This window comes from Pleurodeles waltl, chromosome 4_2 (assembly GCF_031143425.1).
Source record: "Pleurodeles waltl isolate 20211129_DDA chromosome 4_2, aPleWal1.hap1.20221129, whole genome shotgun sequence".
Taxonomy (NCBI): domain Eukaryota; kingdom Metazoa; phylum Chordata; class Amphibia; order Caudata; family Salamandridae; genus Pleurodeles; species Pleurodeles waltl.
In genome coordinates this window covers 384,533,349-384,545,438 of record NC_090443.1, presented here as the reverse complement: position 1 = coordinate 384,545,438, position 12,090 = coordinate 384,533,349, and positions in this window count along the sequence as shown.

Below are 12,090 nucleotides of genomic sequence, written 5' to 3'. Positions count from 1 at the left end.
CCGCTGGCGGAAGCCTACTATACTCCCCAGAGATGGTCTGCAAGATCATACTCACTTGTGCCATATTACACAATATTTGTGTAAAAAGGAACATTCCCCTCCTTGAACCGGACCCAGACATGCCTGAGGATGATGATGAGGAGGATGCTGGCCTGCAACAGGAGGGGGAACAGCCTAACACGGCAGCAGGAGTGCGTAGGCGCCAACAGCTTGTGAACAATTTTTTTACTTAAGTTATTATAATCACTTGTATTCCACACTTGTAAATAAACACAGATAACAAACACCACATCATGCTTTGGCCTATTCATTTCTGACCACCTTTAGTTTGAAATAGCTGAAGATGAATGTCGTCTCATTGATCAAGAATGCCATTAAAATTCATCACACCAAAAATAAACATCACAACTGTATGCACAGAGGGTAGGATGTGACATGATACATTACCATACACAGAGCCCAACAAGAGTACAAATGTGACAATTACACATGCCGGATCCAAACAACTGAAACAGTCTCTCATCCAGCCCAAAATTGGAGATCATTTGAAAGTCACATTACACGTGTTCAGGGACTGGGTGGGACCATCCATGTGTACGTGACCATGTCATCAATGGCTACTCTCAAGTGTGTGATATGAGCAATACACAATAGCTACATCAGCTGCCACTAACTCAGGAGGAGACCTTGAAGTTACAGTGACAACATACACCCAGACAGGTGATAGTGGATCCACATTCCAACACACATGTACACATATGTCTTACAATCAATCTAATATTTGAAAGTAGACCATCACAGTTGTGTCCCAGTCTGAACCTAGCAGGAAGATTGTAACATGGCACTAAACCAGTTTATGCAGAAAGGGACACAGACAACCAAAATATTCTTCTCATTATCACATCGGGAACGCTGAGAGTCTTGCAAACATAGTCATAGTAAAATGGTATGCAAGTTTGCTCCAATTCATCATTACTGCAAACGTCAAATGGGCTAATGAGATGAATGAATGGTCAACAGTCATTCATACCATATGGCCTTACATTAGCCCGCTGCTGCAGGTTTGCCATGATATAATAAATATACTCCATGGATACAGTAGCTATTCTGGATGGTCAAATCCTAGGGTGCTGGTGGCCTAAGTCCACCTCTACCGCCCCCAAAACATACAAGAATCATGTACTTGTGAACCACACACATGCATAAGGCACATGTGTGGCCTCCATGTCACAAGTCCAACACAAATCTGAAACACAAAATCATAATGGGACATGCTCAGCCCCATAAAAACTGAAAGTGACTCTCCCACTCCCTGCTAGGACTACAGATAAAAGCATCACCATCATAAACGTGGACACATTTTGGAGACGGAATACATAATGGTATCCCATCCATCATTTCAAAATAGCCATCAGCAATTACACCAAAGATGTCGTCAAATATGGTCAATACATTAGTTAACGTATCCCAAACATTACAGTGTGAATGCCTTCTATACATAAAACAACGGACATGTGTCATATACAAACACATATGTGTATAACATCGCACCGTTTGACCATGACAAATCCCCTTTCCAAAGCTAAAAACATGAAGACATAAGGAAAAATTTGCTCCATATTCGACGCATACAGCATGGCCGTCATAATTTGTTCACGTACATGTGTGCACACAATGCAGAGTCAAATACAAATGTATCCAAAAGTGCCTTAATATTTTGCCTTCAAAGTATAATTTACATCTACAATATTTTTGACTCTGCATCATGTGCACTACTGTACGTGTAAAAAAAATGACGCCCATGCTGTATGCGTGGTAAAATTGACACTACATGGACAATATGTTGGTCATCTCATGTACATTATAAAATATTAATATTCATATCATATTTTTGACTCTGCATCATGTGCACTACTGTACGTGTAAAATAAAAGGTGTTGTCCTGTGTTTTACTGCTTTTGTGTCCTGTGTGCCTTGTATTTTGTCTTAGTGTCAATCTATTATTGTTGTATAACATTGTCTCAGTCTGTTTCGTGTTATTTTGTCTATACCTGTGATAGTTTGTATTGTCAGTGGGAGTCTGTTGTGGGTAGCATAGTTTGGGGGGTTATTTGGGCTATTTTTCTCCTTCTTCTTTTTCTTTCACACCTCTACCTTTCCCCATTTCCCACTTTTACTTTCATATTTATTTTGTCCAGCATTAGTCCTCTCAATATGTCAGGTAGGCCTCGCCTGTCCAGGATGGGTGAAGACGAATTGGGGGGGTTCCTATGGCTAGTAAGCCATTTCCTGCCACTAATGCTGGAAGCTGGGGGCCGTGTGATACAGGGGTATCACACGGAGGCGAGGAAAATCCGGTGGGAGAAGGTGCGCCATCACCTGGTCCGGGTCTACGGGAGTCAGAGAAATGTACACCAACTCAAGCACCGCTGGGCAGATCTGGTCACCAGGGAACAGGACCTGCTGGACCACCTGGGACTCCGGATTGGTGGCCATGTTGGTGAGTAAAAATCTATTAAATGGGAATGATAGAAATCTGTGTGTGAACATGTGATGATTGTTAGCCAATCTGCAAAATAAGTAGCTGACTGTGTGTAATGCTAGGGAAACCTAGGCCCATGGTTATACACATAAATCCCCATATTTTGCAACACATGTACACGCAATAACAGCATTAAAATCCAACATCTATTTGTATTTTGCTAAGTCGCCCCCTCTCTGCGTCACAAAATGTTGCAAATGCTGCGCTACCAAGGTATACATATGTGTCCTAATGTGTATTTGTTGCAGAATGTGTATGAAGACCTATGCTACCAGTCCGATGGCTCATTTTTGCAACACATACCAGATGCCTGTAGCTGCATGTAATGTAGTGTTGCATTTGGGTCAGAAAAGCAACACGTGAACTGCTCTATTTGTACTCCACTGGTCATAATGGCCAGTGAGTATGTCATGTAGAAACGACATACCTACATATGCAGACGCCATAGCTAGACAGAAAATTGGAAACACATGATGATGCTATACATGTGTGTTGCCTTCACGTCACATGAAGTTAGTCATGTTGTTCACACATATGTCATGTGTGTCTGGTTGCTGTGTGTTGAACCTGTCCACATAGCCTGTTTGATTGTGAGTGGTCATGCAGTCCTCATGGAACCAGTTTTGGAATGTCTCTCTGGGATGCACATGCTGAGATGTATGGTTAACATTATTGTTGGGGCATACTAATGGAGTATTAACTTGGACGACACATGACTGTCCTGGCCACTGCATGAGTGTAGTAGGGTGTGACACTGGAGCAGGAGACTCATCCAATGATAATGTTGAATACAAAGTTATCCATGCAGGACGAGCATGTGTGAAAGTCTATCATTACCATGTCATATTCACACAGTGTCATTGTAACAGAAATCATTTGTCCGTTCACCCAGTCTAGTATAATCTTTGTTTCATGCTTTACAGGTGGACCAGCCCCGTACACCGTGGGAGAGGTGGCCCATTTTGACGACCCCGATACCTACAGTGAGTGTCGCCTGAGTGCTATTTACATTGTTTGGTAATGACGCATGATGGATTACTGTGTGTTAAAGAGAATTCATGATTTGATGTGCTGGCCGTCCATTGGCTTTGTTCTTTTAGTGTGATATCAAATTTGAATTATGTTTCTGCAAAGCAATACGTAGTCATCTCTCAGATTGAGGGGCTGTAGCCCATTCAATTAGGCCGGCAATCGGGAATGGTATGACTCATTTTTAATACACTGGTCAATGTTAGACTTGGTCAGGGACTTGCCATCAACTGAGTCTGCATATCAGACTGACAGTCTCCCAGATAGCTTAGGCACATGGCTTTGATGACAAATGCTTCTTCCTAGTTGAGGATGGACTGTGTACACTGTAGGTTGGATCTTACGGGGGCATGTACTTCCACAAGGTGAACTCGAAGTGTGTGTGACTTGAGTGCAATGCCCTAGGTGTTCAGTTGAATCATGTGAATGGGTGTACTACCTCCTCTGTGTGTGTTGTTAAACATGCCTCACTAATAGTATGTTATGTTGGGCTAAGTCATACCAGTTTGACATGTGTGGACCTGGGATGTGACAAGGTTGGGCTGACTTCAACGTGTTGCTAGCCCTTCATAGGTGTTGTGTGTGAAGGCACATACTTGTTGAACTTTCTGTACACTCCTGGGTGTGCATTGAACATGGGATTGTTGGTTGTTCTTCCCACACCACCCACAAAGACTGGGATCTTACTGTGAAACAGGGTACCTTGGACTGTAGCAACCAGTATGTTACACGTCCTTAACACCTTTTGTGACTTGAGTTAGTACCTTGGGCCAGAGTGAGAAAAATGTCTACACGTTGCAAATGGCATAAATATATGTGTGGGATTTGCAAACGTCTGTTTCCTATTCCAAAATGTATTTGGTTGTCATGTACATATTAGCAAAATGCTTTTCAAAATTGAAATATTAAAGGGTTTTACCAGACCTACTTGCAAATCACAGTGGTAGGCAATCCCATTTGCAACCGAGTACGTAGTTGCAAAGTGAGTAGCTGTTATCATCCACTTGAAGTGGATGGTAACCAACTTGCTGACTGGAAGGGGTCCTCATTGTAAAGCTTCACCTTTGTGAGTGGACTAAAATAATCCTGCGCAAAACAGCCAGTGGTCTAAGGGACCAATAATTACCGTGAAAATTTCCAAGTTGAATTGTTGTGATTTAAAACTAATTGCAGCTCATTTTCCTTTCCGGTAAACGGCCATACACTTGGGGAAAAATAACTTGCTTAATTTAAAAGCAGTCACGTCTATGGAGTTCTGCTGGTCCCAGCAGGCCTCCATCCCCGTGAGTGCCCATGTTGCTAAGGTGGGGCAACTTGGAACCCACATCATTGATGTTCATGAGGTGGGTTTTAGGGACCCCATAGCGACTCGCAGACGGTGTCAGAGACACCGTTCTGCTTTGCAAATTGCTAGTTGATTTTTCTAAATTCCTACATCTGACCCCTAGTGTGGACATATGATTCTGGGCCAGGGGTTCAATCTTAGCACACAACTAATTCCAAATGCCATTGAGTGAGGAGTGTGAGTGTTATCACATAGAATGACATATGTACTGAAGTCAGTATGCGGAAGAGCTGGTGCCATAATGTCAAATGCCTTAGGTATGATTTGGATGAGTAGTTTAGGGTGATGTCATCCACCATGTAGAGACATGGATATGCTATGTGTGATATGACTTTAGGTATGCATGATTCACATGTACTTCCTCTGAGCCTTTCCGTGAACTATGTTGTAACAATTGCTGCAAACAATACATTTCTAGTAATGGACAAATGACCCATTGTGGTATTCAACCCACTGTAAATTCAATGCTCAATATTTCCCTTTTCTCTTCACAGCTGCAAACCTGAGTGCCGCAGAGCGCAACAATTTTGAGCGCCGTGCAATGAGGTACAGGCACATCCTGCAGGTGCAGTGTGGGTATCGGAGGATGGCCCGCAGATATAATTCGGATCGGGCCTCCGGGGCGAGGTATGCCACACCACAGGCTCCCCCAACGGTGCCACCTACAACCACCGCCACTACAACCACCAGGTCTGCCCAAGGGGACCCAGCGACGGACCAGGCATCTTCATCAAGACCTGGACCCAGCCGTGTGTTGGGAGCAGGGCTGTCCCGTGGCCACTCCACTCCAGCACCAACATCCACCTCCACCGGCACGCAGACCAGCACTGACCCTCCTATTGACCCTGCAGCCTTCCAGGCATTGTCTAGAAAATTGGACAGGTTAATTCGCAAGGTGGACAACCTGACGGAGGACATGGCTGAGGTGAAGAAGAAGGTGCGCTCCATCCGGCGCACACTTCGGAGGGCAAATCTTTAGTCATTTTGCCCTCCTGAACTTTTACCCCTCCCCTCTCACCTCTTTCCTTTTTCATACTGTTAGTTGGGTTTGGGGGGTTAGTTATAGGATAAGTATAGGAAATTAGCTTAGTTAGTGTTAGGTAAGAGGGTGGGGGGTCCTTATTCTTTCTATCTAATATTTTTGTGTGGGTGGGTGGGTGGGGGGCAATGTTGGGATTCCTGTTTAATAAAAAAAAAAAAAAAGAAAAAAAAAAAGAAAAAAAAATATATATATATATATATGTTTGTTTAGGATAGTATAGTATGTGTGTAGGTTAGTAAGTGTTGTCCTGCATGTGTCTTGTCTCTTAATGGTGGGTGGGGGGTTGATGTTTAGATCGTTTCGTTACATGTGTAGAGTAAGTTTAGCTTAGGTTAGTTAGGGACAGTTGTGGGTTAGTAGTAGTCAGGTTAGATTAGTGTAGGTTTACATTTCCCTTAGTTGCCTCTTTTATTACTACTTTTAAATAAAAATGTTGTTAACCCTTTACCTGATGCGTTAGGTGCTACCTTTTCATGGCCTTGACATCAGTGTAGCAGAAAGTTTAAGTGTGACATTTGTGTTCCATGCTCGCTATCCCCAGGCTTATGAGGTTTAACATGCCACCTACCCGTGTGCTAACTTGGTAAGTATCCACCATGTTGGAGAGCCACCATTGGTAGTGTGCATTGATCATCAAGGTTTGGGGTTGGTATGTATCCTACTTCACAAAGAGTGCTTCCAGACTTGTTATTGTAGGTAAATAGATAGGTCGGACAGCATTGTGAAGTTCAGGGAGAGCTTTATAGATGATGATTTGTTCACACTCTTGTCTTGTTGCTGTCATTGCTGACCTACATCATGTGTGTACTGATTCAGCATTAATTTCCTTCATGGAAGTATACGCCGTAAGGGTGATTGATGCTGTGTAATTTGTTTATCATTCCTTTCATTCTACAGCATAATTTCAAATTTTAGTATTGCATGGTGCCTACATTTCTCAGCCACCATTAGTTGTGTAGAATAGCTATAGATGGTGCATCATTCTGTCCAACACAGCATGATTGTGTGTGCTTAGTCCCTTCATCAGTTATTTTCCTCAGTATAGTAAAGCTATGATGCAATCCTGGCCACTGCACAGATGTTTCAGTATACATGAAATCAGGACAGTAGTATAGAGAATCGACATGGTTGCCACACAGCCACTTTGGAGTTATCTACTGCACAGTTGAATTTTGAAATGACACAGAGACACAATAGGTGTGCAAGTGATATTTATTTATAGGTGGTGTGGTGCAAAATGTCCATTCACCATGTTTGCTGACTCCTTTCTGGTGCATTATTACATGGTGATCCTACAGAAGGGGTGTGGATGATGCTCCTGACATGCTGGGGTGATGTCACAGACAGTGCAGAGGAACATGAAATGCCAAATGGTAGGAGAGAAACATTCACTGGCAAGGTGGACAAGTCATACAGTGGATTGCCGAACAGTCATTGAGGTTAGTTGTAGTGAGACTGGCATGTGTCAAAACGTAGGACCTTGGTCAGAGTAGGGCATGGTGCAGGGACTAGGGCTTCCGGGTACTCTTGCGTGTGAATGTTATCTGTTCCATGTCTTCTTCTTCTGATGTGTGTGTTGCCTGGTGTGTCCTTGTTGTTGTTGGTTGTGAAGGGGCAACACACACCTCAGTGTTAGAAGACATGGAGGCAGACATCCCGGGGGCTGATCCCTGTTGAGTAAGGAAGGGCAGTACTGCAGCAAGGAGGGCCTGCTGGTTTTTCAGAATGGCAGCCACATCCCGATGGTAGGCAGCCAGGTTGGCCCTGAGGGGTTCTATGTTGCATTCGTGCACACGTTGAGTGGCTTGCAGTTGGAGTTGTTGTGTCAACTGGATGACAGCTGTGCCAATTTCCTTCAGTGTTTTTGAAATGTCCTCCAAGAGCAAAGTTCTGGCTTGCATTGCAGCTGCCTGATCAGCAGTTGACAACATGCACGAACGCACCCCCTCAAGGCTGGCTGCCATATTTTGCATCCCCACCCGCACCTCCTTTGCCAGCTCCCGCTGGACCCCAACGACAGTTCTTTCGAAGCTGGTGCCAGTGTCGTCAGAGTCCTCAGCTGTGTTGGAGCTGGCAGGTCTTACAATTGGGGTGGCGGGTGGTTCTACTGTGGTGGCTGCTTCTTCTGTGCTCCTCCTTGTGACTGAAGGTGGGGTTTGGAGGCTTTCAAGGACCATGTCAATGGTCTCTTGTGGGAGGTTGATGGTCTCGTCATCCATGTCATCAGGGAACTCATGGACAGGCAGATCAGCAGGAGATCCGTGTTCCTCTGCAATGAAACAGGGTACAATTAGTGTGTCTGTGTTGTGACAATTTTGCAGTAAGATACAAGCCTTTGGATGCCTTAACATTGTACTCTGTGTTTGTCTAGGTATCTGCTGTCCGTCATAGGGCATTGTTGTAGGCCTATGGCCCACCTGTGTGTCACATGTTTGATATGGAGCTATCAGACATGTCTGCCTGATCGCCTCTAGCTGTTGCTTTGTAATTATTTAGGAATAGGTGTTTTTTTCTCCTACTCCTCACTCGGTGTTTCACTATTGTTACGGAGGGACATTTTGTAGGGTGGGCTCTCATTATCCAACATGTGATTCTTGGCTTTCTAGGCAGCAGGATAGCTAATGGTGTGGGGGACTAAGTTTGACCCACTTGTAAATAACTCTGTCACCCAGATATTCAATTTAGCTAAGACTAACTAGCAGTGCCTCTGGTCTCCCACATCAAAGGAATGTTTACACATCCGAGCGCATGACATCTTTGGAACTTCTCAGGGAAGTGGTGGTCACTCAGGTCCTACACATTTCTATCTTTTCCGGTATGTTCCCATACACAAATGACAAAGACAGTATTAGTTTGATATGAAGTTTAATTGTACAACTGACTTGTAGGAATTTAGGTGTGAGCCCCAATTACACAAACAATACACACTGTTAGAATTGAAATAGTCTGCAGGAGAGTAATACATTAGTACACAGCTTTCATGGTGCCTAACAGTTTCTACTCTTCCTCTGCATGTTCTATGTATAGCACAGCATGTTAAGTTTGGAGGTTGCCTGTCAGAATCACAGGGGAGACATCATCCCTCATAGCAGAGGAATGGGCTGGGATCTGGTTGTGCATCAGCAGCAAGGCAGGCAGCATCTAGTTGTGATTTTCTGTTTGGAAACTCCCCCATGCGTGTCTTGGGACAAGGAAGTGAATGTAAAAGACATATGTCATGGTGATGACAAAGTTTCCCTACGCAGGAATGCCAAACCTTAACCCCTACCACATCTATCAGCAACGTACCAGACGGTATCCTTGACTGGGGCACAGAGTGAATATGTTCTGGCAAACTCCAGTGCAGAAGTAGGCAAAACAGTGTGATTTGACTAATTAAAAACACCCTAGGACTGACTATTTGCTACATTAACTGATAGGAAGGGCAATGAGAATCATTTAGTGCAAATTGCTCTGAGGCACTTAGATGTGAGCAAATGAGTATAAGTACAATCAGGGTAAGATGCACAAAGGCCTAAAGCCTGAAGCTAATGCGCAAAGTATACGTTACACTTACAAACACTACGGGCCATATTTATACTTTTTGACGCAAAACTGCGGTAACGCAGTTTTGCGTCAAAAATTTTTGCGCCGTCTAACGCCATTTGGATGCGCCGTGCGGGCGTCAAATTTATACTTTGACGTACGGCGGCGCAACCAACAGGTGGGCGTCAGGATATTGTGACGCACACAGCGGCGTCAAGTCGTAAGGAAAAACCACGTAAAGGCGACGCACATCACCGTGGGCCGATTTACGACAGCGCAATCGTGAAAGCGCTGGTTTTTCTCACGCAATTGCGTCAAATTCTAGCGCGAAAACTGCAGTGTTACCAGAGAGCCAACATGGATCCCAGTGGACACAACAGAGCCCAGGATGATGACAGCAGACCAGGAACCAGCCAAGAGGTCCCACAAACAAACCAGGATAACCAAAAAAAGAAAAGAAAGTGTAGCTTCAGTGAAGAGGAGCAGGAAATCCTGGTGAGAGAGGTGACGGAACACCAGCACCAACTTTTCATTACATCCAAATTGCCACTCAGTAGGAGAGAGGCCATATGGAAGCAAATAGTGGACAAGATCAACAGTGTGGCTGAAGAACGCCGCACAGTCACTGAGTGTAAGAAACGCTGGCATGACTGTAAACGCAGGACCAAAGAGAAAATGGCCAGGAACAGGAAGGCAGCAATGCAGACTGTAGGTGGGAGTCCAGCACAACAGGAGGCCCTGGACCACATGGAGGAGATGGTTGCAGCCGCCATCCCCGAGGAGATCGTCACAGGGATTCAAGGGCAGGACAGTGCAGACTACCAAGACACAATGCACATGCAGGGTAAGTCGCATGGGGAATTATAATGCACTAATGTTAACTGCAACCAGGGGGGGAATACCTACTACACAATGCATGTAAGTCAGCATATACATAGAGTGGCATGGGTAAAGGAGCACAGTAGGGGGGCATGCCTAGCACACACTGAAGCTGGGGCACCACCAAACACAGCAACAAGTACAGCCCCATGGGGACATCCTGTAAGTACAACAATAGAGCCAAGGGAAAGCAGCGACAGGTAGGAAGGCCACTACAGCAAACTCACATCCAGGCACTTGTTTTGTAAAATCTATCCTACAGCAACTAGGTCCCTATCAGTAACCCAGTAGGCAAAGCAACAACTGCAATGTAACTGCCACAACACCTTACAATAACGCCTCTCATCTCTGTGCAGCTACAGTACCAAATGGCAGCAACCTCCCCATGGAATATACATACACAAATTAGGGGGTGACATTGACATCCGCAACAAGTCAGTGTAAAAATACAAACGCACCAGTACACTCAAATGCCCAATGTCCATACCTGACACATACATAAGCCAAAGTAAACAGCAATAGGACCCACACAGCACCAACCACACACACATGCTGCATACGTCAGGGTCCCTCACATGCCTGGATAACAAGGCTACATCACTAATGTCATACTGCTCAGACAACACCTGAGGAGGAGACATAGGCAACTGGTCACTCAAACACACCTGCAAAGTCTGACAAACAAATCGGACCTTCATACGATAAACAGGCTTATACAATCAAACACACATGACCCACCTTCATCTTCAAACATCAACAATGTTTACATCCACACCACATCCAAACATGAACATGCATAGGAAATGGCACGGAACATGTACACTGCATGCAATGTGAATCAAAAGTGAATGGGGAGGTCCTGAGAGGCAAGTGTGTTGGCAGGGCACTCACAACACCCACAGTCAGTCAATGTGTATTCTGGCAAGTGTAATGTATACTTTGCGCATTAGCCTCAGGCTGTAGGCCTTTCTGCACCTTACCCTGAATGTACTCTTACGCATATGCTCACATCTAAGAGCCTCTGAGCACTTTGCACTACATGCTTCTCATTGGCCTTCCTATCAGGAAATATACCAAATAGCCAGTCCTAGGGTGTTGTTAATAAGTCCAATCACACTGTTTTGCCTACATCTGCACTGGAGTGTGCCAGAACAGATACACTCTGTGCCCCAGTCAAGGATACAGTCTGGTACTTTGCGGATAGATGGGGTAGGGGTTCTGATTTGGCATTCCTGCGTAGGGAAACTATCTCATCACCATGACTTATGACTTATAAAATCACTTCCTTGTCCCAAGACACACAAGAGGGAGTCTCCAAACAGAGAAACACCAGACGCTGCCTGCCTTGCTGCAGATGCAAAACCAGATCACAGGCCATTGCTCAGATATGACGGATGAAGTCTCCCCAGTGATTCAGACAGGCAGGCTAGAAGCTTAACATGCTGTGCTATAAATAGAACAAGCAGAGGGAGAGTATAAACTGTTAGGCACCATGATAGTTTTCGACCAATGTCTTACTCTCCTGCTGACTATTTCAAGTCTACCATGTTGAAGTATTTGGGTTATTGTGGCTCACACCTAAATATAGACAAGTCAGTTGTTCAAAGAGATCATCATATGAAACAAATACTGTCTTTGACTTTTGTGTATGAGTTCATACTGGAAAAGAGTGAAGATGTTGGGATCTGAGTGACCACAACTTCCCTGAAAAGTTCCAAAGATGTCATG